This window comes from Stegostoma tigrinum, chromosome 41 (genome assembly GCF_030684315.1).
Source record: "Stegostoma tigrinum isolate sSteTig4 chromosome 41, sSteTig4.hap1, whole genome shotgun sequence".
Lineage (NCBI taxonomy): Eukaryota > Metazoa > Chordata > Chondrichthyes > Orectolobiformes > Stegostomatidae > Stegostoma > Stegostoma tigrinum.
Window position 1 is genome coordinate 16444619 of NC_081394.1, and position 26755 is coordinate 16471373.

The 26755-nt window shown below is 43.7% G+C and overlaps 1 pseudogene; it reads right to left on the reverse strand.

Moving 5' to 3' along the window:
- The window catches only part of LOC132206714 (myelin-associated glycoprotein-like), a 43951-nt pseudogene extending 17631 nt beyond the window's left edge, over positions 1 to 26320 (reverse strand).
- Between the last annotated feature and the right edge of the window lie 435 nt (positions 26321 to 26755).

The window sequence follows — 26755 nt, forward strand, 5'->3', positions numbered from 1 at the left end:
ATCTCTAACCCCATGTTGTTGTACAAACCTGTCAGCTAGCAGCAAAAGCAGGCCATTCTTACTCAATCTTACTGTACCATTCAATGTGAATGTGACTAATGTGTTTGCGTGTTGAATTACACATTCCCATCTGTACCTGATAACATTTAATTCCCTTGCCTAATAAGAATCTATCTTCTGCTGAAAAATAGTCAATGGTCCAGTTTCCAGTGCTGTCTGAGGCAGAATTCCGAAGTTACAAAACCCACTGAGAGAAAAATATCCCAATCTCTGTTCAGAAAGAGTGATTCCTCATTTTAAAGCAGTGCATCCTGGTTGCGTACTCACTCACCTTGACAAGACCATTCGAAAATATATATCCTTCAATTAATGTCTGCTCATGCTTCGAAATTCCAGTGAAATCAATCCCAGTCTGTCTCAGCTTTCCTCATTGGAGTATACGTTAACTCCAATATTAATCTAGTAAACCTCTGAACTGTCACGAACGCATACTTCCTTCCCTAAATAAGGAGTCCAAAATTATACACAGCATTTGAGATGTGGTTTCTCTAATGCATCATATAGCTGAAGCATAAGATCCATAATTTTATGTTCAATTCTTCTTAAATTAAAGGACAGCATTTCATTGAACTTCTTAATTATTCCAGTAACTGCATGCTAATGTTTTGTGACCGATGCCCTACCTAGGTATTCCTCAGTTGTTCTCTGTTTAAATCATTTTTTTTCTTACTGAAGTGGGTAACAACAAAGTGAAGACAATGGCAGAATGAGAGTAAAATGGTCATTGCAGCTCCTCCTGAGATTCCAGGCTGACTCCTAACTTTATTGTAGTTACTACATTTCAGTTGTTTAAGATTTTTAATTTGATTCTTTTTGAATCTTTGATATCCAAAAAAAAGAAGAAAATGTGTTTTTTTTAGAAAGGTGCTGTACTTACAGAGCTTTTGCACAGGCCTACATGTTGTTGGATTCAGTTTTTTTTAATTTGCTAAAATAATATTATTCACATGGAATGAGAGTTTTTTTAACATTGATATAGAGTTTTTTTTAGAATTGCAGAGGACAGTTTTTTTCTAAATGGATAACAAAGTGTGGAGCTGGATGAACACAGCAGGCCAAGCAGCATCTCAGGAGCACAAAAGCTGATGTTTCGGGTCTAGACCCTTCATCAGAGAGGGGAATGGGGAGAGGGTTCTGGAATAAATAGGGAGAGAGGGGGAGGCGGACCGAAGATGGAGAGAAAAGAAGATAGGTGGAGAGGAGAGTATAGGTGGGGAGGGAGGGAGGGTATACGTCAGTCCAGGGAAGACGGATAGGTCAAGGAGGAGGGATGAGGTTAGTAGGTAGGAAATGGAGGTGTGGCTAGAGGTGGGAAGAAGGGATGGGTGAGAGGAAGAACAGGTTAGGGATGTGGAGACAGGCTGGGCTGGTTTTGGGATGCAGTGGGGGGAGGGGATGAGCTGGGCCGGTTTTGGGATGCAGTGGGGGAAGGGGAGATTTTGAAGCTTGTGAAGTCCACATTGATACCATTGGGCTGCAGGGTTCCCAAGCAGAATATGAGTTGCTGTTCCTGCAACCTTCGGGTGGCATCATTGTGGCACTGCAGGAGGCCCATGATGGACATGTGGTCTAAAGAATGGGAGGGGGACCGGCCTCCCCCTCTCTCCCTATTTATTCCAGTTCCCTCTCCCCATCCCCCTCTCTGATGAAGGGACTAGGCCCGAAACGTCAGCTTTTGTGCTCCTGAGATGCTGCTTGGCCTGCTGTGTTCATCCAGCTTCACACTTTGTTATCTTGGATTCTCCAGCATCTGCAGCTCCCATCATCTCTTTGTCTAAATGGAGTTGTGTTTACGCTTAGAGAGGCCTTCATGTGGCTGACTCTAGCCATGTTTATAATTATTTTATCTGAGGATATAAAGCTGTCTGATGGACTACTTGAGGTTGTATTTTTAATTTGATTGTTCAGCTAAGTGGTTCATTTAAAAAAAAATTCATTCATTCATGGGATGAGGGTGTCGCTGGCTAGGCAGCATTTATTGCCTATTCCTAATTGCCCTGAGGGCAGTTAAGAGTCAACCACATTTATAAGATTGATTTTGTTTTGCATTCTTAATAATGATTTCTGTGGGTAAGGCAAGGTCATTTATTTTATGTTTAAGGTGCTATTGAAAGGTTCTTTTTAAGTCAAATGTCTTTTAGGGTGTACAAGGGGACACCATGAGTTAGCTGGGGGATTTAGAAAAGGGGTTGAACAGCAGAGTCACTCAGATAGATGGGTGACTGTAGGGAAGTCTCATGTGGCTATTCCTCTCTCTAACAGATATTCAGTTATGGGAACAAAAACAAAGTTGCTGGAAAAGCTCAGCAGGTCTGGCAGCATCCATGGAGGAGAAGATAGAGTTTAACAGTATTTAACTTACTGCCACGTCTCTTCCAGGCATGCTCGCCTTGAAGAAGTTCTGCTCCTCTCTCCGACGGGATTTCCGTTCCAATCTCTCTTCTTGCCGACCGACTTTAATTTCACTGCCACTCCTGGTGTTTGACCAGGCATTTGCTAAAACTCATTTCCACAGACACATCACATTCTTCAGTGACTGCCTCTGGCTCAGACTCACCCCATGTGGATTCCAACTGAAGTTTCATACACACCCCCTGTTAGTCACCAACAGTCTATTAACAACTATTCACCCTCCCAGCCTGATTGTTAGCAACTCCTTTGTCTGTCCAACTGGCTTTCTCTCTCTTTAGGCTCTATCCTATCATTTACTCCCTACCCCACCCACCTCCCTATCTTCTGCATATAAACTGATGTTTTCCCAGTCACCATCAGTTCTGAGGAAGGGCCACTGAACCTGAAACATTAATTCTGTTTCCTCCTTCACTGATGCTGCCAGACCTGCTGAGCTTTTCCAGCAACTTTGTTTTTGTTCCTGACTTACAGCATCTGCAGTTCTTTTGATTTTTATTCAATTTTGGGCACTGTTGAAAGTAGAGGAAAAGTAGAAGGGGCAATCTGAACTTGGCTACTAATAATGAATTTTATGTTGGGTGGAGTTTTAACAAAAAGCACAAGAATAATTGATATAGGGGACTCTTCTTTCAGAGGCACAGGCAGGAAATTCTATGGCATTGAATGTGAAACTAGGGTGGTGTGTTGCTTTGCTAGTCGTAGATTAAGGACATCTCAAAGTGTTTGCAAAATATTGTGACTGTGAGAACCCAGAAACTATTGTCCACACTAATATGGATGATATAGTTAGGGAAAACCTTAAGGCTTTATGAGTGAATCTAAGCGTTTAGATGGAAGATTTTAAAAAAATCTCAAAGCGTAGTAATCTCCAGTTTTCTCCCAATGCCAAGCTCAAGTAAGAGAGGGAATAAAAGGATAAAGGAGATAAATTAATGGCTGGAAAAGTGATGTAATATTCAGGGATTCAGATTCTTGAATCATTGGGATTTCTTCTGGGACAGAAAAGACATGTTCACTTCAGCAAGAAAGATAATAAAAAAAATTGATTTAAAAGGAGAATGACATGGGAATTCCTTGGTAGGGCATGGTAGGGAATAATTAACGTGTTCAATGAAATGCTGTCCTTTAAAGGGACTTATATTCTAGCGGAGAGATTGCTGGTTCTCTTCAGGGAGACTGAACTATTAGATAGGGGGGTAAGTAGCTCTATAGATAGAAAGATATATGAGGACTGTTATAAATCTGAAAAGAGCAAGCTAATTAGAAAAGACAAACAAGAGCAAATCAGAGAATGAAGTGACTATGAAGTGTTAAACTGCATTTATTTCACTGCAAGTGATCTTACAGGGATGGACAGAACTGGCAAATCAATGTTTCAGCTTTCAGATGCTATAGGGAGGATAGAATGGGAGGTAAAAGAGGAGGGGGAATGGGGTTTGTGATTAAGGAAAACATTACTGCTGTAACTAGAGAAGATATTTCTGAAATATTGTCAAGTGAAAATTAAAAATGAGAAAGGAATGATCACCTTGATGAGTTTATATTATAGGCCCCCCAGTAGTCAGAGGGAAATTGAGGAAAAAGATGTTTCAAGAGATCTCAGATATAGGTAAGAATAATAAGGTTGTGATAACAGGGAATTTTAATTTTTCAAACATTGACTGGGGCTACCATAGTGTTAAAGGTTTGGGTGGTGAAAATTTTCTTTATTAATATGTAAATGATCCTACCAGAGAAGGAGAAAGCCTTGACCTTCTCTTGGATAATAAGGCAGGGCAAGTGACTGAGGTGACAGTATGGGAACACTTTGTGTCTTGTTTGAAATGGTGATGAGAAAGGATAAGTTTCCATAAAAGTTAAAGATTTTAATTGTAGTAAGCTAAAGTTTAATGGTATAAGACAGGAAGAGTTGATTGGAGTAGACTGTTCACAGGTAAAGTCATAGGCTCAGAGAATTGTACAGCATGGAAACAGACCCTTCAGTTCAACTTGTCCATGCCGACAAGATATCCTAAATAAACCTTGTCTCATTTCCCAACATTTGGCTCATATCCATCTAAACCCTTCCTGTTTATGTACTCATCCAAGATAATAAAATGTGAGGCTGGATGAACACAGCAGGCCCAGCAGTATCTCAGGAGCACAAAAGCTGATGTTTCGGGCCTAGACCCTTCATTATCCAGATGCCTTTTAAAAGTTGTAATTGTGCCATCCTTTACGACTTTCTCTGGCAGCTCGTTCCATGCATGTACCACTCTCTGTTTGAAAAAGCTGCCCCTTAGGTCCCTTCTCACCTTAAACCCATGTCCACTAATTTTGGTCTGCCTTACCCTGGGGCACAAATCTTAGCTATTCACCCTATCTATGCCCCTCATGATTTTATAAATTTCTATAAAGTCATATCTCAATCTTTGACCCTCCAAAGAACATAGCCTCAGCTTATTCAGCATCTCCCTATAGCTCAAACTCTCTGACCTGGCAAAATACAGAGCAGGGATTGTGAGGAAGGGCTGTTATACACAGTGAGTGATAATGATCTGGAACTCACTGTGACATGGAGGAAATGGGAGATGCTCGTTGATTTAAAACAGAAATTGGATGGACACTAATGGGAAATAAACTCTCGGAACAATGACGGCAAAGTATGGAGATGGGACTGATTGGATTATTCTACTGAGAGAACAAGCACGGCCTTAGTCAGCTGAATGGCCTCCTCTGGTGCTGTAGTAAATCTGTAACTCTCAGGTGATCGTCACCAATACCATTAACTGGATTCAGTGCAACTTAACCCAATAACACATGCAATTTGATTGCACTGACAAAGCTGTAGAAAGCTTGAAACAGTCTTTCAGCTTCCTTTAACTGTTTGCCGCTCGCAGACACAAACACCAGCAACAGTGAGAACAACAGCTACAGTAAATATCATAGCTCGTATTCCCAGCATCTTCTCCGACTGCTAGGGACAAACATATCGAGCACATGCAGTATGCATTCCTTAAACAATCTCCACATTTCTGTGATGCTCTTCCTTGACAGCATCTGTTTCCAATTTATGTTACCCAGTTCTTGCCTAACTGAATTGTAATTACCCTTTCCCCAATTATAAACCATACCCTGCCGTATGTACCTGTCCTTATCCATAACTAGGATAAAAGAAACAGAGTTATGACTGCTACCACCAAAATGCTCTCCTACCTACCATTTGCCAAGCACCAAATCCAAAGTGGCCTCTCCTCATGTTGGTCTATCTATATACTGTGTCAGGAATCCTTCCTGAACACACTGGACAAAATCTGCTCCATCTAAACTATTACAACTAAAATGTTTCCAATCAATATTTGTAAAGTTGAAGTCACCCATGACTACAACCCTGAGACTTCTGCACCTTTCCAGTATCTGCCTCCCAATCCGCTCCTCTACTTCTCTGCAACTATGAGGGGTTTTGTAAAAAAAAACTCAACAAAGTGATGGCTCCTTTCTTGTTTTTGACCTCAACCCAAACTGACTCTGTTCACATATCATTCTCGAACTGCATTTCAGTAGCTGCTAAACTCACCCTGACTAGCAATGCCACTTCCCCCACCTCTTTATCCACCCTCCCTATTTCTTTTAAAGCATCTAAATCCTGGAACTTCCAACATCCATTCCTCTCCCTGAGTTACCCAAGTTTCTGTAATGGCCATAACATCGTAGTTCCAAGTACCGACACCTGCTCTGAGTTCACCTGCTTTATTTCTGATACTTCTTGCATTGAAGTATACACACCTCAAACCATCTCTGTGTCCACAATTACGCTCCATCCACTGCATTTCTTTACAAACCACCTCACTCCCTGTTGTGTCTGTTGGAAGGCCGAATGCCTCATCGTCTGAATTATAAATCTGGTTCCCCACCCCCTGTCAATCTAGTTTAAACCATCCTGTATATCTAGAGAAAACCTCCCTCACAGGATATTTGTGCCCTTCCAGTTTGTGCAACCCGTCCTTACTGTACAGGTCCGTCCTTCCCCAGAATGTGCTCCAATTATCCACATAATGGAAACACTACCTCCTACACCAGCCCTGTAGCTGCACTCTCTCCCTATTTCTTATCTTTTTATCACGTGGCACAGGTCGTAATCCAGAGATAACTACCCTGTTTGTCCTGGAATTCAGCTTCCAACCTAATTCCCTGTACTCGTTTTTCACATTCTCAGTCGTTTTTCTACCTTTGTCATTGGCACCGATGTGTACCATGATTGGTGGCTGCTCACCCTTCCGCTTAAGGATCTTGAAGACATGATCCAAGACATCACGAACCCTGGCACCCAGGAGGCAACATACCATTTGTTCATCTTGTTCGTGTCCACAGAACCGCCTGTCTGTGCCTCTTACTACTGAATCCCGCACTACAATTGCTCTCCTATTTTCCCCCCTTCCCTTCTGTGCCACAGGGTCAGGCTCAGTGGCAGAGACCTGTCCGCTATAGCCTTCCCCTGGTAGGTTGTCCCCCACAACAGTAAACAAAATGGTGTACTTATTATTGAGGGGAATGGCCGCAGGGGATCCCTGCACTGTCTGTCTATTCCCATTCCCCTTCTTGACAGTCACCCAGCTACCTTTTTCCTGTACCTTGGGTGTGACCACCTCCCTGTAATTCCTCTCTGTCACCCCCTCAGCCTCCTGAATGATCTGGAGTTTTACATTAGATTCCCTACAGTGTGGAAACAGGCCCTTTGGCCCAACAAGTCCACACCGCCCCTTGGAGCATCCCACCCAGACCCATCCCCCTAAACACTATGGGCAATTTAACATGGCTGATCCACCTAGCGTGCACATCTTTGCACTGTGGGAGGAAACCAGAGCACCTGGAGGAAATCCACACAGACACGGGGAGAATGTGCCAACTCCGCACAGACAGCTACCCGAGGCTGGAATCGAACCCGGGTCCCTGGCACTGTGAGGTTGCAGTGCTAACCACTGAGCCACCGTGCCACCTAGAAAGTTCATCCACCTCCATCTCCAGTTCCCTAACTCAGTTTTTGAGGAGCTAGAGTTGGGTGCACTTCTTGCAGGTGAAGTCAGAGCGGGCAGCAGCAGTGACCCTTAACAATCTTCCAGTGCTCACTGAAAGAAGATGAGGAAATCCTCCCTCTGCTAAGGAGACCTGAGCAGTAAACTGTCCATCAAATGTGTCCCCATCAAAACTTCCCAGTGGTCATTTTGGGGCACTTTATGACTGACAAATGGCCACCAAATCAAGCAGTTCTTAAGGCCCCCTTGATTCTGGATGCTTTGGGTAAGATCAGAGGGTGCCAGACTGTCCTGGGACTGTAGCAGTGTTAACAGAGAGAATGATCAGGATGAGGACGGGGAGGTAGAGTTCAATATCGGGGCTGCATACTTACAACCTCGATCTTGCTTCCCTCAAACCTATTCGCACAGACAGTGTTTCCAGCCTCACAGAAGTGCAGGCATTCATGTTTGCAAGTCATTCTGTAATAGATCAGGTCTCTCCTGGATGACTGCAGAGGCACTACCTCCTCTCCCCAACTCCGTGGCCTCTTGAGCCAGCTGGTTGGGGCGTTGCTGTCACTGGTGCAGCTCAGGGTGACGCTGTGACCTCCAATTATTGCACTCTTTGTTGGAGAGATCAAAGCCTTCATATTTCAAGAGGCATCTTACAGAAGAGACAAGTCTCTCAGTAGGAGACAGCATTTCTCGAGCACCACTCAATCAGTGAGACATTGCGAGGAGTGAAATTGCAGGAAATTCGGTCACAGGTCCACAGAGAGACACTTGAGGGACAGATGGAATAATGTTCAATTCAAGAGTTTGGCTTTTAAGGAGGAAAAAGAGCTGGGGAAGAGTCACAGAGCTATTTAATGATAGAAAGCCAAAGTTCAGGGCCCCATATGGAGGAGGTTACAGAGATAGGAAGAGGGTGTAGGGACTCAATTCAGGCCAGGGAGAGAGATAATACTGTGGAATATCTTGGTACATTCTCCTAAGTTCCTTCATCAATGCTGCCCTGAAGATTGACATTATTTCAGCAAAAGACCACCAGAATTCCTCAGAAATCACATCCTGAATCAGGCCATTCAGACTCTCTGTGCTGTTCCGACATTTCTCATTTTCACAGACATTCTCCTCTGTTATGCCTGATGATCTACCCATAGTAATGGAGACCAGGGAGCTGTGCACAGTACTCCAACTATGACTATAACTGAGTGTTTAACAGAGACCAGAACTGTGCACAAAGGATTGAAAGTGGTCTAACTGAGGGATACAGAGCCTGGAACTGTGCACAGTGCTCCAAGTTTGGTCTAACTGAGGACAAAATAGGGCAGCATGGTGGCTCAGTTGTCAGGGCTTCTCCCTCACAGCACCAGGGACCCAGGTTCAATTCCAGCCTCCAGCAACTGTCTGTAAGGAGTTATGCATTCTCCTGTGCCTGCTTGGGTTTCCTTCAGGCTCTCAAGTTTCCTCCCACAGTCCAAAGATGGGTGGTGGATTTGTCATGCTAAATTGCCCGTCGTGTTCAGGGATGTGTAGGTCAGTTGTATTAGCCAAGGAAAATGTATGGTTAGGTGTGGGTGGGATGTTTTTTGGAGGGTTGGTATGATCTTGTTGGGCCAAATGGTCCATTTCCACGCTGTATGGATTCAATTCTATTCTATCTTAATGTGGGCAGGAACTGTGCATAATGCTCCAAGTGTGGTCTAACTGAGGGTTAAAGAGACTAAAACTGTGCACAATGCTCTGAGTCTGGTCTAACAGGGGGATATGGATACCAGACTGTGCACCATGCTCTGAGTATGGTCTAACAGAGGGATATGGAGACCAGAACTGCGCACCATGCTCCATTTGTGGAGCTGAGGCAATACTGTCAGCATATCACACACCCTCTTTACCTACATTGTACATTAATATCCCTGCAGCTGACAGAATTCTATGCTGGTAGGGGGTGTAGAGAATGGAGGTTACAGAGATAGGGAGATGTGTAGGAGGAGGTTATAGACAAGGGGAGGGATGTAGGGGCCAGAGGAGGTTACAGAGATAGAGAACAGAGTAGGGACTGGAGAGGAGGTTACAGAAGCCACAGTGTAGGGGCTGAGTTTTCAGAGATTGTGATAGGTGTAGGGACTGGAAGGCGTTAGAGAGACTGGGATGGGTGTAGGGGCTGGAAAATGTTGGCAAGATGGGAAGTGATTTTGGGGTGGGAGGAAGTTGGACTGAGGCACTTCATATACCCCACAGTGCCCAAACTCGGTTAATTCTGCTCTATCCCTCATTCTCCTTACCCTTTGGCCTGATCCAACTCTTCCCCTCACTCTTCACACTCCTCAGTATCCCACCCAGTCTAATTCTACTCTCTGTCCTGCAGTCCACACACCCTTTAATATTCTACGTAGCGTAATCTCACATTCCTCCATAACTCTACACACTCTTTAAAGTTCCCCTCAGATTGATCACACTCTCCTCCTCACTCGAGGCACCTTTCAATATCCCATCCAGTCTAGCCACACTCTCCTGCTCAGTCCCCACACCCTTTAATGTCCCACCCATCATAATATCCCAGTCTCTCTAGATTCCATTTTATGATTAGGATCTCTCTTTGAAACTGATATTTCCTCATCCTTGCTGTGCTGCTTTTGGTTTCCTCTCTCTCTCTCTCCCTCTCTCTCTTTCTAAAAAGGTTCCTTGATATCTTTGCTGTAAACTTACATTTAGAAAGACAGATACTATAGGCTGAAGACAGGAGCAGTGACAAGAGGAGTAACCACTTAATTTGCAAAGACCTAAAGTAAAATGAAGGCAGTTCATGAAAAGATTTGCATTGAGTGCCGCACTGTCAGAGGGGCAGTGCTGAGGGAGTAATGCAGAAGGAGGTTACAGAAATAGGGAGGGGTGTAGGGCCTGGATGATGTTCCAGAGATAGTGATGTGTGTAGTCATTGAGGTTTTCAGCATGGTGAGGGGGTCCTTCAGCCCATCATGTCTGTGCTGGTGATCAAGCACCACTTTACTCCAGGCCCATTTTCCAGCAATGAACCCAAAGCCCTGTGTGTGCTGGCATTTCAAGCGATATTGTGGACACTTGCCCCCACACCTCCTCCCTCATCCCCATCCCAGGCCCCAAGATGACTTTCCACATCAAGCAGATGTTCACCTGCACATCCGCTAATGTGGTATACTGCATCCGCTGAACCTGTTGCGGCTTCCTCTACATTGGGGAAACCAAGCGGAGGCTTGGGGATTGCTTTACAGAACACCTACACTCGGTTCGCAATAAACAACTGCAACTCCCAGTCGCGAACCATTTTAACTCCCCCTCCCATTCCTTAGACAACATGTCCATCCTGAGCCTCCTGCAGTGCCATAATGATGCCACCTGTAGGTTGCAGGAACAGCAACTCATATTTCGCTTGGGAACCCTGCAGCCCAATGGTATCAATGTGGACTTCACCAGCTTTAAAATCTCCCCTCCTCCCACTGCATCCCAAAACCAGCCTAGCCTGTCTCCGCTTCCCTAACCTCTTCTTCCTCTCACCCATCCCTTCCTCCCACCTCAAGCCGCACCTCCATTTCCTACCTACCACCTCATCCCGCCTCATTGACCTGGCCGTCTTCCCTGGACTGACCTATCCCCTCCCTAACTCCCCACCCATACTCCCCTCTCCACCTATTTTCTCCTCTGTCCATCTTTGGTCCACCTCCCCTCTCTCCCTATTTATTTCAGAATCGTCTCCCCGTCCCCCTTTTCTGATGAAGGGTCTAGGCCCCAAACGTCGGCTTTTGTGTTCCTACAATGCTGCTTGGCCTCATGTGTTCATCTAGCTCCACACATTCTGCTCTTGTATTCAGTTCCTTTACTAATAAAGGCCAGTAGTCCATTTGCCTTTTTAACTACCTTATCCATCTACTTTGCTGCCCTCAAGGACCTACAGACATGTACACCAAGGTCCTTATGTCCTTCTTCGGGTGATTTCATTCATTGTGTCCTCCCAAAATGCATCACCTCACACTTTTCAGTATTATACTCACACCTGTTGTCCCTGGTTTGTCCCTCCCCTCTTTCTTGAACAATGGTACTACTATCTGTCCTTAAGCCTTCTGGTAGAACAAAGAAAATTACAGCACTCGAACAGGCCCTTCAGCCCTCCAAGCCTGTGCCAATCCAGATCCTCTATCTAAACCTGTCATCTATTTTCCAAGGACCTGTATCCTCTGCTTCCTGCCCCCTGAAAGTTTCCACCCAGGTTGATAGGGTTGTTAAGAAGGCGTACGGTGTGTTAGGTTTTATTGGTAGAGGGATTGAGTTTTGGAGCCGTGATGTCATGTTGCAGCTGTACAAAACTCTGGTGCGGCCGCACTTGGAGTATTGCATACAGTTCTGGTTTCCACATTATAGGAAGAATGTAGAAGCATTAGAAATGGTGCAGAGGAGATTTATCAGGATGTTGTCTGGAATGCAGGGAAGGGCATATGAGGCAAGGCTGAGGGACTTGAGGCTGTTTTCGTTAGAGAGAAGAAGGTTAAGAGGTGACTTAATAGAGACATACAAAGTGATCAAAGGATTAGATAGGGTGGACAGTGAGAACCTTTTTCCTCGAATGGCGATGGCTAGAATGAGGGGACATAGCTTTAAATTGAGGGGTGATAGATATAGGACAGATGTCAGAGGTAGGTTCTTTACTCAGAGAGTAGTAAGGGCGTGGAATGCCCTGCCTGCAACATTAGTAGACTCACCAACTTTAAGGGTATTTAAATGATCATTGGATAAAGATATGGATAATAATGGAATAGTGTAGGTGAGTTGGGCTTCAGTTTGGTTTCACAGATTGGCGCAACATCGAGGGCCGAAGGGCCTGTACTGCTCTGTAATGTTCTATGCTCTATTCATGTATCTATCTAGATACATCTTAAATGATGTTATCATGCCCGCCTCTACTACCTCCGTGGGCAACGGGTTCCAGGCACCCACCATGCTCTGTGTAAAGAACTCTCCATGCATATCTCCCTTAAACATTTTCCCTCTCATCTTGAAATGGTACCTGTCATGTGGCCAGAGTGGGTTTGAAAATTATCGTCAGGGTTCCTGCAGCCTCCTCCTTTTGCCTCCCACAGATACATCTGATCTGGGCTTGGGACTGATCCAATGCTAATTCATTCAAATATGGGAGTCTCCATTCCTGATTCCGAGACTCACATTTGTCCTTCTCTACTGTGAATACGAATGCAAAGTACTCATTTAGAACCTCAGCTTTGTCTTCTGGCCCCACATGTAGTTTGCCTAATTTGTCCCTAATGGGGCTTATACCTTTGCTGTTTATTCTCTAACACAGAATACTTTTAGAAATCAATTTTGGTGTTTCCTTCATGGTAGCCACCATTGTTTTCTTATGACCCCTTCTTTCTCTCCCAATTTCCATTTTTAAATAGCCCCCTGCATTTTCTATCCTCCTTTAAGGCATCTGCTGCTTTGAGCCCTTGGTGTCTACCAAGGGCTTGTTCCTCCCTTATTCAAACCTTGACATTCAGGGTTCACTCAACCTATTGGTCCTGCCCTTCACCTTCATGGGAACATGTTGGCCCTGTACTGTCTTTTCTCTCTCTCAATTATCTTGCACCCTTATTGAGATTTCTAACACAGTGAGAATGGACAGGAAGTGCAATGCTGAGCACCAGACCCAAAACGTTAATTTTGATTTCTCTTCACAAATGCTGCTAAACCTGTTGAGCTTTTCCAGCAACTTCTGCTTTTGTTTCTGTACATTCTAGGAGCTGCTGTATTGTCTTCATGGGCAATCCTGATGAAAATCAGCAAAAGGCACACATTTCAGACAATTGTAACTGAACTTGTAGCTTCAGAGTAAACATCTTGTCCCAGTTTTTAATCACAGGTCACACTCTCCATTACTGAATCCTTGTTCAGTGACTTCCATTTGTTAACAAAGCTTCAGCTATATGATAATCACCATTGATTTCGCATTCGTATATATCCCCACTCCACTTCCTACCTCTGTAACCTCCTCTAGATCTGCAATGCACACCGTGAGACCTCTGCTCCTCCACTCCTGTTGTCAAACTGGGAGCAAGTGTATACAAGCGATGGGTGAAACGGACTTGGTATGAGTTTGTAGACTAGCTCACAGCTGGATTGGTTCCAAATCAGAGCTCAATCAGGATAATCTTTTACAAAGACAAATCTACTCCTGCTGACGATGAAATTACCTTGGAGAAGTGACAACAGCAAGTAAAATTTCTCAATCATTGTCCGTACCCATTTATTTCATCAGCTTCACCCTCACAAGGTTTGAAGGAAATGAGACCTTACCTCTTGTCTGACAGATCAGAACTAGAGTCATAGACTTGTACCGCACAGAATCAGACCCTTCATTATAACTCATCCATGCTGACCAGATATCCAAAACTAAAGCAGTTCCATTTGCCAGCATTTCACCCCTATCCCTCTAAACCCTCCCCATTCATGCACTAATCCAGATGCCTTTTAAATGTAATTGTACCTCATCTAGCAGCTCATTCCACTTATGCACCATCCTCTGTGTGATAAAGTTGCCCCTCAGGTCCCTTTTAAATCTTTTCTCTCCACTTTAAAACTTGCCCTCTGGTTTTGGATTCCCCTACCCTGGGGAAAAGCCCTTGTCTATTCACTCTATCCATGCCCCTCATGATTTTATATATCTCTATAAGATCGCCCTTCAGCATCCAGCACTCCAGGGAAAACAGCCCCAGTCTATTCAGCCTCTCCCTGTCGCTCAAACCCTCCAACTCCAGAAACATCCCTGAAAATCTTTTCTGCACCCTTTCAAGTTTAATAATACCTTTCCTATAGCAGGGAGATCAGAGCTGAATGCAGTATTCCAAAAGTGGCCTAATCCATGTCCTATCAGCCACTACATGACATCCCAACTCCCATACTCAATAAAGTTAAGTGTACAAAACATCCTGTCTACCTGCAACTTTGCCTTGAAGAGGCTCTGAACCTGCACCCCAAAGCCTCTTTGCTCAGCAACACTCCCCAGGACTCTACCATTAAGTCCTTGCATGGTTTGCCTTAAAAAATGCAACACCTCACATTCATCTAAATTAAACTTCATCAGCCTTTCATTAACCCATCTGATCAAGGCTCCGCTGCACTTTGAGAAAACCTTCTTCTTTGCCCACTGCACTACTAATTGTGGTGTCAGCAGCAAAGTTCCAACCATTCTTCCAGATCATTTATATAAAAAATGAAAAGCATTGGACCCAGCACTGATCCTTGTGGCACACCGCTAGTCATAGACCCCCAGTCCAACAAACAACCCTCCGCCACCACCTTCTATCTTCTGCCTCCAAACTAATTTTGCATCCAATTTCATGCAACCTCACCTTTTAAACCGGTCTACCATGCAGAATGTTGCCGAATGCCTTGCTGAAGTCCGTATCGTCAACGTCCATCACTCTGCCTTCATCAGTCTTCTTTGTGACTACTTCGAAAAATTCAATCAGTTTTGTGAGACACTATTTCCCACACTCAAAGCCATGTTAATGATCCCCAATCAATCCTTGCCTTTCCAAGTACTTGTAAATCTTATCCCCAAGAATCTCTTCCAACAACTTACCCACCACTGACGTAAGGCTCATTGGTCTGTTGTTCCCTGGTATTTCCTCACCACTTTTCTTATATAATGGCACTACAATTGCCAACCTGCAGACTTCTGGCACCTCACCCATAGCTATCAATGATACAAATATCTCAGAAAAGGGCCCAGCACCATTTCCCTAGCTTCCCACAAAGCTTGATAATACACCTGATCAGGTCTTGGGGATTTCATAGAATCCCTACAAAGTGGATGCAGACCATTTGGCCCATTACATTACACTGACCCTCTGAACAGCATTCCACCCAGACCCATTGCATACCATATATCCATAATCCTGTATTTTCCATGACTACCCCATCTAGCCTATACATCCCTAGGCTCTATGGGCAATTTAGCACAGCCAATCCACCAAATCTGCATATCTTTGGACTGAGGGAAGAAACCAGGACACCTGGAGGAAACCCACACACACAGCAAGATACTGCAAATTCCACAGAGACAGGCGCCCAAGGCTGGAATTGAGCCTGGGTTCCTGGTGCTGTGAGGCTGCAGTACTAACCACCGAGTCACCTTGCTGCCCACTTTGTACCTTCGTACCTCTGTAGGTGCCAGGAATGGAGACATTGTACACTTTGCACTGTATTCGTGTATTTTTTCAGCACGTGACAACAAAATCTAATTCCAAAAATTTAATGCCTTATTAGTTTGACAAATAAAATGTCTCTCAAAGAGCCACACACAGTGAGTAGTTACTCTTGAAATATGGAAAATCTGACAGAGGCAAAATCAGTCACCGTTTTTCTACCAGCAACAACTGTGAAATGTAAGGATCCACCTTTATGTATTGAAGACATCCAGCACCTCTTCCTCTGTGCTATGGACATTTTTCAAGATATCACCATTTATTTCCCCAATAATCTTCCACAGTGAATATTGATGCAAAATACTTGTTTAGGATCTCACCCATCTCCTGTGGTTCCACACACAGACGGCCTTGTTGATTTTCAAGGGGCCCTATTCTCTCCTTAGCTACTGTTTTGATCTTAATATAGTTGTAGAATTTTGTTTGATTGTCCCTAACCCTATTTACCAAAGATTTCTCATGTCCTCTTTTTCGCCCTTCTGATTTCCCTGACTTGCCCTTCTACTCCTCGAGGGATTTACTCGGTTCCAAGTTGAAAATAATTGTTCATTTGCTGATATCTTGAAAACCAGTACTGCACTGGGGTAACCTACATTGCTTTAACATAGCAAAGCAAATGCTGATCTCATCTTCTCTAGAGATCTTCCAACCACAGTCTCCAAACTCTACACTGCACATTTCTTTCCAAAATCCATAATCCGGACTATCTTAGTAAAATCATTATTTCAGCCTGGTTGTGACCCCTAAATTTATTTCTTCCTATCTTGACTTTATTTTTTCCTCTTCTTCAGTGAAGAGAGAAAGATTAGTGAAGACAAACCTTACTGTCACAAACAGGGCAAGTTGCAATGGAGAACAAAGAGCTGGCTGACCAATTAAGTATGTGTTTTAGTTCTGTCTTCACAAAGGATGACAGAAATAATGTTCCAAAATATGTTTGGAACACAAGGTCCAGCAAGAGGGAGGAATTAAAGGAAATCAGTATTAGTAGGGAAGTTGTTTGGTGAAATTGATAGGATTAAAGGCCAATAAATTCTCAAGGCCTGATGATCTCCAACCCTGAGTATGGAAGAAAGTAACCCGAGAAATACTGAATGCTTTGGAGATCATCTATCAAGATTCTATGGGCTCTGAAACAGTTCCTAAGGATTGGAGTATAGTTAATGTAATCCTACTACTTAAAAAAGGAGGTACAGAGAAAACAGGGAAATATAGGCAGACTTTGGTAATATGGAATTAGAAAAGAATTCATAGCAAAGCACTTGGAAAGTAGTGAAAGGGCCAGACAAAGTCAGCATGGATTTCCATAGGGAAATAGAAATCGTTCAAAGGCATCAATCATTGGAATCTGTCTTTACAAAGTCATAACATCAGCAAACAATGATGTTGGTCACAGCAGTAAGTGTTTGCATTCCGTTACCTCACGTGGACTTGTCAGATGACTTGCCTGTGGAGAAACTGCCAGGACTCTATGCTTGGTCTGCATGGCCTCTTCCCGTGCTGCTTCCTCCTGCCAGCACCCCACGTAGTCTAATCAGCATATTCAATGTCTCACTGTGAGATTGGGAAGTCAGTACAATGTGAGATGGCAGCAGTTTGCACAGCACTACAAACAAACTGTTAACCATTTGTGTGGCTCTGATGTTGTCTCCCTGCAGACCCAGGCAGCATTTAACATGTTCAATGAGGCAAAATGGAGCTTCTCCTTTTCCTATGTCACAGGCTCAAGAGAGTTGAATGGACCACCTCCTGTCCCTATTCTAAAGACTTCTGAGGCTGGATGGATCTCATTCTGTTCCAGCGTAGTCGGCTCGAGGGGCTGGGTGGACATGTTTGTGTTTAACAGGAATCAAGGGCCTGAATTAGCCTCATGCTGTTTGTGAGTAACAGGGCCAGAACTCAATAATAAATACCACTCTACTGTAGGCTTCATTTATTGGAATCTGTATTTGTGACATCATAACATCATCAATGGCATTGGTCATGGGAGTGAATTGCAATTGTTCTAATAGTTACCGATGTCCTGCTCACCCGGGGACTAACTGCCAGGGCCTTCTGTTTGTACTGAATGGCCTCTTCCTTTGTTGCTACCCACTGTGTGTTTAATTATAAAGTGCAGGTGTGTGATCGTACATCAGAATGAGAAAGTGGGCAACCAATGAGAAATTCCACAAAATGCTGCTTTCATTATAAACAGTTGACCATTTAAAGCTGATTCTATGATATTTTGTGTCTTACTCCCCACACAATATCTTCTTTTTTGTGCAATAACTTTTGAAGTAGCACCTTACAAAATTTCTTCTGGAAATCCCAGTTCTGTTTGTTTACAAGCTTCCCTTTACTATAGTTCATTTTGTTCCTTGAATGAACTACAATCTTGGTTAAACATGATTACTCCTTCAAAAACTTGCTGACCTTTGCACATTTCTTTTAGTTTCTCTTGCACATGAAAAAAGGTAACATTTAAGTTCAGTATGTAATAGAGATAGCAAAAGGAATGTTGGCCTTTATTTCAAAGGGGATGCAGAATAAAAATAGACAAGTCTTGCTAAAACTACACAAGGTATTAGTTGGGCAACATCTGAAATACTATGAACAATTTTGGGCAACTTATCAAAGGAAAGAGGTACTGGCATTGGAGGCAGTCCAGGGAAGGTTCACTAGGCTGATCCTGGGTATGGAGAGATGGTCTTTTGTAGAGAGTTTGAGTGGATTTGTCTGTAATCAATGGGGATGAGGAGAACATATGAGTTTCTTTTGAGGAGTTGACAGGGTAGATGTGGAGAGGTTGCTTCCCTTTAACAGACATAATCTCAGGGTAAGGGGGTTGGCCATTTAGGATGGAGATGAGGAGGAATTTCTTCTCTCAAAGGATAGCGAATCTGTGGAATTCTTTACCACAGAAGGCTGTTGAGGCTGTGTGATTAGGTATATTCAAGGCTGAGGTAGTCAGGTTTTGAATCATTAAGGGAATCAACGGTTATGGGAAAAAGGTCGGAAAGTAGAATTGAGGATTCTCAATTCAGCCATGATCTGATTGAACGGTGGAGCAGACTCAATAACTCAAATGGCCGATTTCTGCTCCTATAACGTATTGTCTAGATGGAAGTGGTTAATTTTATAATATTTATGGACACAGCCAATACATTTAATGATATTGATAAAATGATACATTGATATTAAAGTCGGTGTGAGAGATTGCTTTAAGATGGACCTGGAAACTAACACCGAGTTGTTGACAATCTGATGTTTTGCAAAATTAAGGTGTGTTTTGTGTTAATCTGTAAATGACACCATTTGTGTTATTTCCAACTGAACGCTGGATGTGAATAGTTGAATAATTATAACACAGTTCTTGGAAGACACATGAAGTCAGGTCACAAGATAATAGCTAAGGTGAGAACCATTCTCGAATTCTATTCTGACATATATCTACATTTTCCTGTGTGATGTTGTTCATAATCAGGAAAGAGTTTGCATCTGCCAGGTCTCCAGACAGCTGCTTCCCGACTGCAGGGCTATATTGACATATAACTGTGACCCTTGGTGTAAAATGCGATATCTATGATGGCTTATTGAACCTGATTCCACTCACAGTTGTTTTGCCAGATGTGAAGGTTAACTGTAATGACAAGTGTACACAGGAACCTTCTTAATGAGATAACAGAGTGTAGAACTGGATGATCACAACAGGCTAAGCAGATCAGAGGAGCAGGAAAGCTGACGTTTCAGGCCTAGACCCTTCTTCAGAAATGGGGGGGGGGGATGGTGATTCTGAAATAAATAGGGAGGGAGGGAAGTGGATAGAAGATGGATGAAGGAGAAGATAGATGGAGAGGAGACTGACAGGTCAAAGATGTGGGGAGTGGAGCCAGGAGAAGTGAGTGTAGGTGTGGAGTTAGGGGGTTTAGGTCTGTTCAGGGAGGACGGACAGTTCTTATTGAGCCCTGATTGGGAACCAAAACAGCAGTGAGCCAGTATACATAGTCACACCGTATACCACTCACCCATTACCCTCTGCTCACTGATATATATTTGCTCTGTGTCAATAAAATTAAAATCCAGCTCCTTGGATTGTAATCTCTCTGTTCTTTAAGACCTACCCCCAACCTTCTCCGGGCCCTGCACCACCTCCTTTCTCTACGACCTCCTTCAGGCACCGCCCCACTCCCTATCTTTGTGATCTCTTTCAGTCCCTACATCCCTCCTTATCTCTGCAATCTCCTCCAGCCCTGCACTCCTCCCTATTTCTGTAACCTCCTCCCATCCCTACATCCTTCCCTATCTCTGTAACTTCCTCCAGCCCCATAACCCTCCCTACCTCTCTAACCTCCTCCAGACACTACACCTCTCCGTTTCTGTAATCGCCTCCAGATCCTACACCCTTCCTAATCTCTGCGACATCCTCTAGACCTTACACCCCTCTTAATCTCTGTAACCTCCTACAGCCTCTACATTTCTCCCGATCTTGTCCAACCCCGTGAGATCTCTGTGCTCCTCCATTTCCGGCCTCTTGCTGATCCCTGATTCCTATTGCTCCCCCATGAGAGGCTGTGCTTTCAGCTCCTGGGGTCAGAAGCTAAGGTACTCCTTTCCTTGAGACTTGAGCACCACCATTAGTTTCAAACTGGGGAAAATGAGTTAGTTTCAATGTGAGGTCAGCATGACAGCAGCTCAGCAGTGCTCAGAATGGAAAGCAAGTCCAGCCTTCTCACTTCCTGTGCAAGCACAGCATCTTATCAAATCCAATGGAGTGAAATAACTAAAAGATGAAGAGATGGCATTGCCACAAAGTTTATAATGGTGACAAATTTACAGAACTGGTATGTTTGCTGTTCATTTGCTGTGAAACTAAAACTCGTGAAGTCATAAAATGACAGGATAGAGCAAACTATTTGATCCATTGTGATTCTTGTGTTATTCCATTGGTCATATGCTCCAACTTTGCAAGTATTTCTCTGATTCACCCTTTTGAAAGTTCCTGTTGATTGTGCTCCCGCTGACCTTTCAGGGACCATGTCCCTGATCACAACAACTCACTGCATCAAAAAGAAATCCTCCTCCCTACCCACTCCTTGGGTTCTTTTCCCAATTCTCTTCAATCTATGTCACTCTGGTGACCAACTCTCCTGCTCCTAGAAGCAATGTCTCCTCATTGACTCAGTGGAAAGCTCCAGTGATTTTGAACTCCTTGATTAAATCTCCTCTCCATCTTCCCCTTCTCCAATGAGAACAATCTCAATCCCTCATCCCTGATAACATTCTCATTAATCTTTTCTATACCCTCTCTAAAGCCTTCAGATCATGGCTAAAATGTTGTTCCCAGAACTGGACGCAATGATCCCGGTGAGGCTGAACCAACATTTTGCAAAGATCACAATGACTTCCTTTGATCTATCCTACCATTTTATCGACTTCAAATTGGAGATGTCCTTGAAATATTTTCAGGGCTACAGGAATGGGATGTAGGATGGGACTAATTGGAGGGCCTTTTCAAACAGCGAGCATTGAGACAGTAAGCAGACTGCCCTCCTCTGGCGCTGGAAGACGCTATGGTTTCATTTTCTGATCATTGACATCTGACAAAATGATAGAAAATAGTAGAGGAACAAGGCTAAGTTCCTCATGAACTTTTAGACCGGGTTTTGTTTCAAGCTTTAAACACAAACGCTGTGAAACCACTAGTGAAAGGCGTGGACTCAACTCGGAGGCTCCTCCAACACATGCAGAGCTCAGGCAAGAGGGACTTTGCTCGAATATTTCATTATGTTTACACTTCACCAAGTCAGAGAGGAGGAAAGTATTGACTGATCAGAGCAGTCAGTTTTAATAGCATCCTGGTTAGAGTACTTTTTCTTGTGGGACTGTAATATCTATTTCAGTTGATGCTGCATGTTATAGTTACCTGAAATGATTCATTCTCTGTGTGTTAGATGAACACGTGGAAATTATTGCAGGAAAGCATGTGAATCTAAGCTGTGCCTTCAACAAAATGTGCAATGGAATAGCTCCTGCCTTAACCTGGGACACTCCCACTGCAGTATCTGGATCAGTCTCAAACACTGTAACTCAGCATGGTGTCACTCTGATCAATACTTCTGTTCTGAGCCTGATGCCATCACTCAGACACCAGGGACAAAATCTCACCTGCAATGAGTTATCCACTTGTTTCAATAGGACAGATCCTCACATTGACAGTGCATTGAATGTACACCTTAAAGAGCATTGCTCGCTCAATACTGACTTCTAACAATGCAGCACCCCCTCAGTATTAATCTTCCAACAATGCAATAATTCCTCAGAATGACACAACAACGCTGCAGAACTGCCTCAGTACTGACCATCTGACAGTGCAGCACTCCTTCAGTTCTGGCCCTCCAACACTGCAGCACTCCCTCTGTACTGATCCTCCAAAAGTGATAATCCTGATACTTCAACTGTGCAGCGCATCCTTGTTGCTAACGCTTTGACAGTGCAGCACTCTCTCCGCATTGTCTGAGTACTGACTACTCAGCACTGACTATCTGACCGTGCAGTTCTCCCTCAATGTTGACTCTCCGCCAGTACAGCACTCACTCAGTAGTCATCCTCCAACAATGGAGCACTCCCACAGTACTGACCCACTGACAGTGTGGCACTTTAAAGTTTGTAAGAAGATTTGTAGCTCAAGTTGTGGATGAGGTTGCAGACATGCTCACTGAGCTAGTGGGTTTCGTTGGAAATGTTTTGTCGCCTTGAAGGTAACATAGTCAGTGCGCCTCCAGTGAAGTGTTAGTGTTCTGTCCCAGTTGTTATCTATATGCCTTGGCTTCCTGAGGTGGTTGGTATTACTTCAGGTTCTGTTTCTCAGTAGTTTGTACACAGGGTCTAATTCAATGTGTTTGTTGATGGAGTTCTGGTTGGAATACCAGGCGTCCAGGAATTCCCTGGTATGTCTCTGTTAGGCTTGTGCGAAAATGGATATGTTATCCAAGTCAAATTCGTGTCTCTTGTTGTCCAAATGTAGTGAGACAAGTGAGTACTTCTTGATGTGGCACTCCCCCAGTGCTGTCCACCCAATGGTTACATTCTTCTCTCTGTTGTGATTGTGAATACCTTGCAATTTTGATTGAACTTCTACCAGGAATGGATGGACGTATTCAATCCTGTGCCTGTTCCCTCCCTTCCACCAGTTCACAAGGTCAAAGTTCCTTAATATGCCCCGTGCATAGACCATAATTCCCATCTCTCCCTAGTTTCTCTCCTATAGCCCCTCATGGCCACCCCGCCCCGAAGAAGAATGGATAGTTGTCCCTCAAGTGGTACCATCCAGATACCATGAGAACTTATTGTGGGTAGCACATCACATTCTTCTGTCAGGAGATATAGAAATATGGAAGTCTCTAGCATTGATAAACAGGTGTTTTACTGGCTGTGGCATCACAAAGACGTGATGCAGTTTTTTACATCCTGCCATACTTGCCACATTGCGGGTGAACCTCATTAAGCACCTCCAATACGTATACCAGTTTTTGCAGAACCATGGAGTCCAGTGTTACTGGGCAGTGCAAGACCATAACCATAACTAACATGGAAAGCAAGACACCAGTGTATCCTTAATTATGCAATGGTAGCTCATTTCCCAGAGACCATCTTTTTGAAGACAATTTCAACTAAAAAGTAATGAATAAATTAACACATGATCATTCACATTATGGACTACCAAAAAAATATAGTCGGATCAAGCTATAATTTACAGCCTAAGAACTTTGAAGGTATAATGCATAACTTGAGTCTGAAACAGTTAAGACCACAGCAGTAATGGCTCACCACCATTACTCCACTTCATCACTAATGGCCCTTGGACAGTGCAGCATCCCTCAGTACTGCCCTTTGATAATGTAGTGCTAACTCAGTAGCCCTGCCTCAGTACTGACTTTCCAATAGTGAAGCATTCCGTCAGTACTCACCCTCCAACAGTGCGACACTCACTCAGTATTCACCCACCGACAGTGCAGTACATTCAGTACTGACCCTCTGACAGTGTGGCACTCCCTCAGCATTGATCCTCTGACACTGTGGCACTTCCTCTGTACTCACCCTCCAACAGTGCGCCACTTCCTCAGTACTCAGCCTCTGACAGTGTGCCACTCCCTCAGTACTCACCCTCTGTCATAACTTCCCCTTCCACACCCTTGATGACATGTCCATCCTGGGCTTCCTCCAGTGTCACTATGATGCCACACACAAACTGGAGGAACAACGCCTCATATTCCGCCATACAACGCGATGGACTCAACATAGAATTCACCAGTTTCCAAATCTCTCCAGCCCCCAGCCTCATCCCATGTCCAACCCTCCCTCTCAACCCTGCCTCCCTGGCCTGACACAACTTTCCCATCTTCTTTCCCACCTCTCTGTCCACTCTTCCCACTGACCAACCTCCATTATCCCCTACCTGCATCCAATCTACCTTTCCCCAACCCCACTCTCCCCATTTATTTCTGAGCTCCCTTTCCCCTCCCCAGTTCTAATGAAGGCTGTAAACCTGAAACATCGACTATTCTGCTCCTCTGATGCTGCCTGACCTGGGGTATTGATACTGTATTGACTCTGATTCCAGCATCTGCAGTTCTTGCTATCTCTGAGAATCTGCTCTCAGAGAAAAAAAATAAAAGTTTTAAATGTGTAAAAGTTTATGTTGGCAAATTTGGAAAGGCTCATTGAATTGTTTGTACAGTCTATGGCAAAAGAACTACGGGGAGTCAGTTAGTTGGAAACTTTGTGATGTATGGTATGTGATTTCTGTATTTTGTAATGTTATTTATTTTAAAATTGGATTTTTGAATTTTGAATTAGTGGCATGCAGGTATTCCATGTGTTGGAAGGTGTTTAATGATTAATCTGTGGGTGTTTCTGTAACCATTGTTATAAAACAGTTTGAGAGAGAGACTCTTGATTAACCATTATGCTTTTGTTTACATTGGGAAGGTTATGAGCAAGGTGAATGCATAGTGCAGTTAGTTGATGGGGCTGGAGAATGGGACTAGCAGGTTAGCTCTTTTGGGAACAAAAACAAAGTTACTGGAAAAGCTCAGCAGATCTGGCAGCATGCTGCCAGACCTGCTGTGTTTTTCCATCAACTTTGTTTTTGTTCCTGATTTACAGCATCCACAGTTCTTTTGGTTTTTATTTAGCTCTTTTTGGGAGTTGATGTGGACATGATGAATAGAATGGCCTCCTTCTGTACAGTAAAGTTCTATCATTTGACTTTCTGGTGGAAGATTCTTGATGTGTTTGTAAAGGAGTATTTTGGGGGATTAATGGAATTGTGCCTTAAACATGTTTTCAAAATCTTTAAACATGTGATCTGGATCAAAGCAAACCCCCATTATTCTTGCTCAATAATTAAAAATGTGAACAAAAGAAAGAAGAATTGGTCTAACTTTAAGTATTGGAAAACTTAACAGAATAATAGATTATTTAACCAGTAAACAACAACTGTTCCATTATAGTAACGTTCTATAGACACACCCTTGGCAAAAGCAACAAAACAAATAGTCTCACATGCAATTCTGGCAACAGAGAGAGAGATAACCCAACTTTACACATGTAACAGAGAGACAGAAAGAGAAAGAGAGAGGGAGAGATAACAACAGCTTCCACAACTAGAAACAATGCCACATCGATTACTGAAAGCTAAACTAAAAAGCCTGGTTCTTGGGGAGACTGACTCCACCCATTCATGCTGCTTTTATTGTTCCAACTTTAAATAAAAAAAAACAAGGTCACACAAGCTGTTTACTTGATGAGGATGGAAGAGATAGTTTGGCACCTATGGTTCAAACCATCTCTTCAAATACAAATCCCAGACAAAATACACCTCTTAGAGCCATAGCTTCATTATACATGTGCTACATGCAAAAAGTTTGATTCATTCTATTTTATCTTCAACTCTTCAGCGTAATAAACTTTTTAGCAACGTTGCTTGTTTGTGTTTTAGTGTTAGTCTACCTTGCTAAAAACAAAAATAAATTAAAATGTGATCTGTTAAACTAAATTTCAGCCTCGGATCTTCACTTGTCCTCATAACATAGCTGGGACCCTAACACCCTAAAGAGTTGAGGAAGGGGTGTGACAGCTCAGCAAATCTTACTGAGAAGGGACCGCTGAACTATGATTGAAAGACTTTCCCAGTCCTTCCCTCCAGCCACAACCCAATACACTTTTTTTCTGCCTATCTGAAAATAGTCATTGGTCCAATTCCCCGAAACCTCCATTTTCCATTCAGGTTGTCTGACAGCCCTCAGCTTCTTCCTTGATCAGAGGCCTGAGGATTGGGTCCCCCTTGTCCTCACTGTTCTCCCTTGCAGCCTCTGCATTCAAAGGATCATTCTCTGTCATTTCAGACAACTCCAGCGGAACAGCACCTCCAAACACATCTTCCCCTCACTGCCTCGTCCGCATTTCACAGGGATCATTGCTTCCAGGACACCTTTGTCAATTTTTCGACCGCCAACACCGACCTCCTTCTGATGGCACCTTCTCATGTAACCTCAAAAGATGCAACAGCTGCCCCTTCACCTCTTTACTGCTCACCTCCAAGGGCTTACACAGTTTTTCCAGGTGAAGCAGCATTTCACCTGTACCTCCTCCAATCTTGTGTATTGTATTCACTGCACCCAATGTGACCTAGACTGCATTGGAGAAACCAACTACAGATTAGGTGACTGCTTTGCAGAACACCTCCAGTCTGTTCGCAAGCATGATCCCAACCTTCCCATAGCCAGTCACTTTAACACAACATCTTGCTTGTGTGTCCACCTGTCTGTCTTCGGCATGCTACAATGCTACAGCGAATCACAGTGTAAATTGGAGGAGCGACATGGTGGCACAGTGGTTAGGACGGCGCCAGGGAGCTGGGTTCAATTCCAACCCTCGGGTGACTGCCTGTGTGGAGTTTGCACATTCTCCCCATGTCTGCGCGGGTTTCCTTTGGGTGTTCTGGTTTCCTCCAACAGTCCAAAGATGTGCAGGCTAGGTGGATTGGCTTTGCTAAAATTGCCCATAGTG